We start from the raw sequence: 6,198 nt of genomic DNA, 5'->3' as shown, positions 1-6,198 counted from the left end.
TCATTCCGACTTTTGTGCAATAAAATTAGTGATCTGATGAAAAATGGCTTGCCTTGTGTCTTTGACAGGATAAGCTTCAGAATGCCTACCATGCCCACAGCCCCTAGGAGTCTCCTTTCATTATGAGTCTACTTTCAACCCACCTGACAGCCAATCCACAGGTATGTCAAACCACTTATGAAATGGCCTGGCTCAACAGGATTACCTGGACCAATCAGATTCAACCTCTTGAATCTGCACTACTATAGAAGGAGAAACAGGCAGGTGTAACTGATTAGGAGCTAATGCAGAAAGGAGAAGATGCACAGAGGGGCCGTTAGGAGTCTTGTGCAGGCTGGAAGTCAGAGGCAGCAGGGAGTACGGGTAAAAGGATATATAGGATGGAGGAGAAATGGCCCATCGGCAGTGGGAAAACAGAACAGATCCACAGAGAGAAACAGGTACCTGGAGAGACAGAACTGACCCGCTCTACAACAGGGCTTCCGGTAGATGCCAGACCAGCAGCATGCTTTCAGCAAACACCTTGTTCTTCAGATGACCTCAGTACATCTTTGTCTCATGAAACCTAAAGGATCTGGTCAATTTTTTTTTTTTTATTAATTAAGACTCTTTCCGTTGCAAGTGACTAAAACCAATGCAAACTGGAATGTTTAAAGAAGAAAACTATCGTTTGGGTCCCGAGACGTCAATTGGTGATTGGCCTCAGAAGTATCTGGTTTCAGGGGCTTAAGTGGTGCCGTAAGTATCTAACTCCCTCCTATTTCTCAGCTTTGTTTGCTCCAGGCCGGTTTCAATCTCAAGTAGACTCTCCCTCTATGTAGCCAAGTAGCCACTGTGATCAGCAAGCAGCTCCTAAGAAGGCCCCAGTGATCTCCGCCTGCTTCTATTCACTGCCTTATACGATCCCTTCCCCTTGAGTAAACACTTCTAACCAATAAAATAGGGCAATGCTAATGGGACGTCATTTCTGTGATTAAGTCACATAAGATGGTGAATCGTGTCTTGCCCGGCACATGTTCTCTACTGCCTTCTTAGCTTGCAGGCCTTCGTAAAGTAGGCTGCCACGTGGAGAGGCCCAGGTGGCAAGGAAATGAGGGTGGCCTCTGGTCAACAGCCAGTGAGGACCTGAGATCTTTGGTTCAACATCCCACAAGGAACTGAAACCTGCCAACAACCACCAAGTGGGGGCGGAAGCGGACCACTCCCCGGTCAAGCATTCAGGTGAGTGAGGGGTCTGCCTCCTCGTTAAAAACCTATGTGATTTCTCAGGCCTGACCACAGGCAATCACAAAGCCTTCACCTGGGAGGCCACACGGGGGAAAGCTGCCCAGTGCATTGCAGTCTCTGAAGGCAGTTGCAGTCAAAGACTCAGCCCCTCTGACTAGTCATGCACTTTTGCATGTTTGCATTCCTGGCCTTGGCTCCTTCATTCCTGGGTCTGTTTATCTGAGGCCTTGGGCAGAGGTCTCTTCCGGCGCCTCTGCCAAGGCCTCCTGACGTGGGAAGAGGTGGAAACATGGAAGACACTTTCCCCAACTCTGCCCCAGTACCCCGTACCTCTCCACTCCGTGCCTTTCTTCTTCACTGTCTTCTGCTTCACTGTCTTCTCACCAATCCCAATGTCTATAAAACTGCCAGAGCCTTTCATCTGGGGCTCCCTCAATAGTGAGTGACCCCCACGTCTGCACTGATCCCACCGCCTCTCAACCGGCGCACTGTTCCATGGGGAAAAACACAACAGGAAGAGTGGGTGCTTTCTCTGAGTGTAGCCTCTTACACCTTCTCGATAAGTAATTAAAGCCTCAATTACTTCATTTTTGGCTTTCTGCTTCATTCGGCTGACAGTTTAGTGCTCACCCCTAGTGCAACTGCCCTGTTCCTGCTGTGTACACCTCGGAAGACTTTTTGGAAAAGGGGACCACTTGAGCTTGAAGAATTTCTGGGAATCAGCCTGGTGGAGAAGTGAGTAACGGGGACCCCTGGTGGTGAAAAGAGGAAGAACACGGGCAGGGGCTAGAGGTATAGAGAGAACAGGGCTTAGTTGAAAGAGCCATTGTCAGGTGCGGCTGGAACTAAGCGGGTGAGAGGGAGCCCCGCTGTGTGTTGTTACCCCAGTGTCCAGCACAGTCAGTGCCTGGCGTGCAGTAAAGGTCAGAACCCCGGTAAAGGCAGTGGGAACAGAGGGGAGGAGACGAACTTCAGGGCCGGAGTGTGTGAGTGACGGAAGGGTACGCACATCCCTGAGAGAGCTCTAGCAGTGCCCAGATCCACAGAAAACTTGCCATTCCTCGGGGTTTGCCTTTCGAAGGCCTCATATTGGTAAAAATATCATTTCATTGCTATTTTATGTTGAAAGGGTCAGATGTACACGTCGAAAAGAAAGAACGGATGTCGGGCTGTTGAAATAAGAGCATCTTGCTTTTCCAGGAGAATAATCCTCCGTCTCCCTTCTGTTACCACAAGCACCCTAAATCGTGTGAAGGCAACCAGCTGACACCCCTGCCTCTCCAGAACCTAGTTGAGAGCTGGCAAGCTACAAAACAAATGTCATAAGCGAGATGCGGACCTTCTTTATAAAAAAAATTGGAAAAATGATTTAACAATGTAAGTGATTCACAAGAGTGCTAAAACATATTTTAAACACTATTTTTAAAATGTCACAAAGTCCATGAAGGAATAGGTCCTTTCCTCATTCAAAGTCTATTTATTCTTATTTGACACTGAGTCCTAATAAATTTGGTCACCCAGGTTCTAAGATCGAGCATATATAAAGCAGCAAATTAGAGTAGCAAATAGCTCCTTGACAGCGGCAAAAAATGCAATTATATGAATAGTTACCAATTACAGGGCATCTACTGCCTGCTGGGTACTTCTCTAGCGCATGCCTTACGAAATCCACTCAGCCCACAGACTGAGGTTCAATGAGGGGAAAATAACTTTCCTAAGGACACATAGCAAACCCGACGGGAGGACCAAAACCTGTGTTCAGTGCCTCACCCACGGGAGGAATTAAAAAAGAAACAGCAGTCTGGGGCCACTTCGTGTGGGGATAGGCCCTTTAGTTCCCACAGATAGCACAGCGCAGAAGCCAGTCTCACAATGTTCACGCGCACGAAAGCTCATTCCTTGGATGGTCATGAGAAAATACTGTATTGTGTCCACTGTGCTCTGTTCAGAGTAAGGGAATGATACGATACATTTCAAAAAACATCAGAGCTTGGATATGTGAGCAAGTCCTGGCTTTGTCCAAGAGTTGTGGCCTTGAGCAAGATGCTTAACAATTCTAGCCCTCCTTTCCCCTCTGGACGGTGAGAGTTATTGTTGGAGCCAATGACCTCTGAAATTTTTTGAGTTCCATGCAGCTTGGAGCAACTCTTATCTCTTAGAAGACCTTGGCTTGGAACCCAGAGTCCATACAGGATCGAGAGCGCCACCTGGTGATTCAAGTTTGTAAGTAAGTTTTTTTTTTTTTTACTTCCTCCTGGCCCAACCAACCCAGTTTACCATTCCAGTTTAGACCTGCAGGATTGGTTTTTTCCTCCTAACTCCTTAAAATTGTTCCTTAATGTTGTGAATATCTGCCTTTTCTTGGGAAAAGAGTACATAGCTTTTCACAAAGTTTTTAGTCCTCCCGCCCACAATCCAAGTTTTTACTACCCTAAGTAAATGTGAGGCCTGGAAGACAAGCGATTCGTTTTTTCAAACATGGGCTTGAGGTCGCGACTTTATTTGGGAAGTTATTTCGCCTCTCTGAGGCTCAGCTTCCTCATTGTGAAATATAGATAAGGATAGTACCTCCTTCCGAGGTTTGCTCAAAGAATGGCAGGAGACATTCGATATCTTGTGAGGGAACTTCATCAAAATCTCACAGGACATCAGCCATCAGCTGGGAAAGCCAGTGTGCAAGTAGTTACCATGTCTACCAGTTAAGCAGGACCAAGTTCTCCAGGACAGGGAATGCAAAAGTCTTCGAGGTGAATTAAGTTCCGTACACTCGTCTTTAAGAAATGAGATGGAACTTCTGTGTGGGTAGGAGAAAGACCCAGAACAAACAATGCTCAGATGCTGGGACCCTAAGAAGTTGGGAACTCCTGGCTATACACCCAAAAAGGTTTTACTGAAATCTCTGAAAAAGGAAATATAATGGCATCAAATACTACTTGACCAAATTCCAGCCGGGTGTCCTGGCATACAGAGAGCCCAAACTAAGTAACGAGAGGAAGGCTTTTGTAAAATGCCGCTCTGCTCACAGAGCAGCAAGGGAAGGAAGAAGACTTCATTTCCAGAAGACACACATGGAATGATGGGTAAGGCATAGAGGAAAGTAGAAAAGAGGGACCTCAAGTCCTTTGAATCATTTAGTGGCTTAAATATTTATTGAATGTCCATCGACTGATGAAATGATAGACAAAAATGTGGTATCTCCGTGCAGTGGAATGTAATTCGGCCATAAAATAGGAACGAAGTACTGATAGCTGCTATAACATGGGTGAAGCCTGAAAACATTATGCTAAGTTTTGAAAACAGCCAGTCACAACATATATTGTTTGATTCCGCTTATATGAAATGTCCAGAATAGGCAAATCCATAGAGACAGAAAATAGATTAGTGGTTGCCAGCTGCTAGGGGTGGAGGGATGTGGGGGTGACAGGTGCAAGGTAAGGTGTTTGTTTTGGGAGTCACAGGAATCTGAAGTTGGTCGTGGTGCTGGTTGGACAACTCCGTGACTACTAAAAGCCACTGAATTATACACTTTAAATGGGTGAATTTATGATATGTGAAATTTACCTCAATAAAGCTGTTGTAAAAAAAAAAAACTGTCATTGAACTTCACACATCCGGGTAGTCACAATAGACGGATCCTCTATAATTCAATAAGCTTTGAAAACACAAGTGTTACTGGCTATATAATATTCCAACAGGTGAAAATGAGTATCCCTGGGGAAGAAGACTGGGACTTTGGGGGAGGAGGGCAGGACGCTTCCTTTCAAGATATAATTTCATCATAAAATTGCTTGGATTTTAAAAATTCGATTCGCTTTTTTATTCATAAAAACCAACAAAGTTTCTCTGTCTCATATGTAACATTCTCCCCTCGCTGTTCTCCTACTTTCTCATTTTCTTCTGATTACAAAATTTTTTAATCGTAAAATACATTTAACATGAAATTTCCTATCTGAACCTTTTTAAGTGTACAGTTCAGTGGTATCAGATAGATTCTCATGGTTGTGCAGCCCTCACCACGACCCATTTCCAGAACTCCTTTCATCTTGCAAACCCGAAACAACATGCATATTTCAGCCCCCGGCAATCACCCTTCTACTTTCTGTCTTTAGGAATTCGACTCAAATAAGTTGAATCACAAAGTATTTGTCCTTTGGCGACTGGCTTATTTCACTTAGCATAATGGCTGGGAAGTTCATTTGGATTTTTTTTTTTTTTTTTACCATTAATATTTTATTACTTTTCCAGTTAAAAAGACTAATTACTTTTCCAAAAAATCACATATATACTTCTAAAAAAGAATTAAGGGGAAAAACAGGAATCGAAACTAAAATGTCATTACAACTTTGTAAGAAAAAATATCGTATACATTGGAACTTAGCGAAAAAGAACAGAAGTTTCTAGTGATGATAGTGATTGTTTCTAGATGGATTATGGTTACATTTTATTTTCTATTTTTCTGTGTTTCATTTTGTTTTGTTTTTTACGCCTACAGCACCAGGTCTTCCTAGGTGGTCTCCCATCCAAGTACTAAGTACTAACCAGGCCCAACCCTGCTTAGCTTCCGAGATCAGACAGGATCGGGCTTGTTCAGGGCTATTTTTCTGTTTTTATGGTATTCTAGAAGGAGCCTGTTAGGCTTATAATTGGGCAAAAAGCAAATGCTATCTAAAAATTAGGAATGTCATCTTCGGGAAAATGCTTCATCTGAACTTTCTCAAGATACCCTGAGTGTACTTAACTACATTCCTCTATTCCCATAAATGAAATATACTGATGCTTGTCAATCCCTATGTCCCAATTGGAGTTACATTTATCTTGGCCAGCAAATGCATTCAAGAAGTGAGTGTTAGATCAAAGAACAGGAAAGCGATAAGAATATTTTCTACCTGAGTTATCTATTTGGCTCCCAGCGGGTCTCCTCTTGGGTAATCCTGTCAGAAGTTTCCCACTTTAGAGTTATCTCCCTGGGAG

The sequence above is a fragment of the Pteropus vampyrus genome, unplaced genomic scaffold, assembly GCF_000151845.1.
Source record: "Pteropus vampyrus isolate Shadow unplaced genomic scaffold, Pvam_2.0 Scaffold23, whole genome shotgun sequence".
Lineage (NCBI taxonomy): Eukaryota > Metazoa > Chordata > Mammalia > Chiroptera > Pteropodidae > Pteropus > Pteropus vampyrus.
This window is presented reverse-complemented; position numbering follows the sequence as displayed.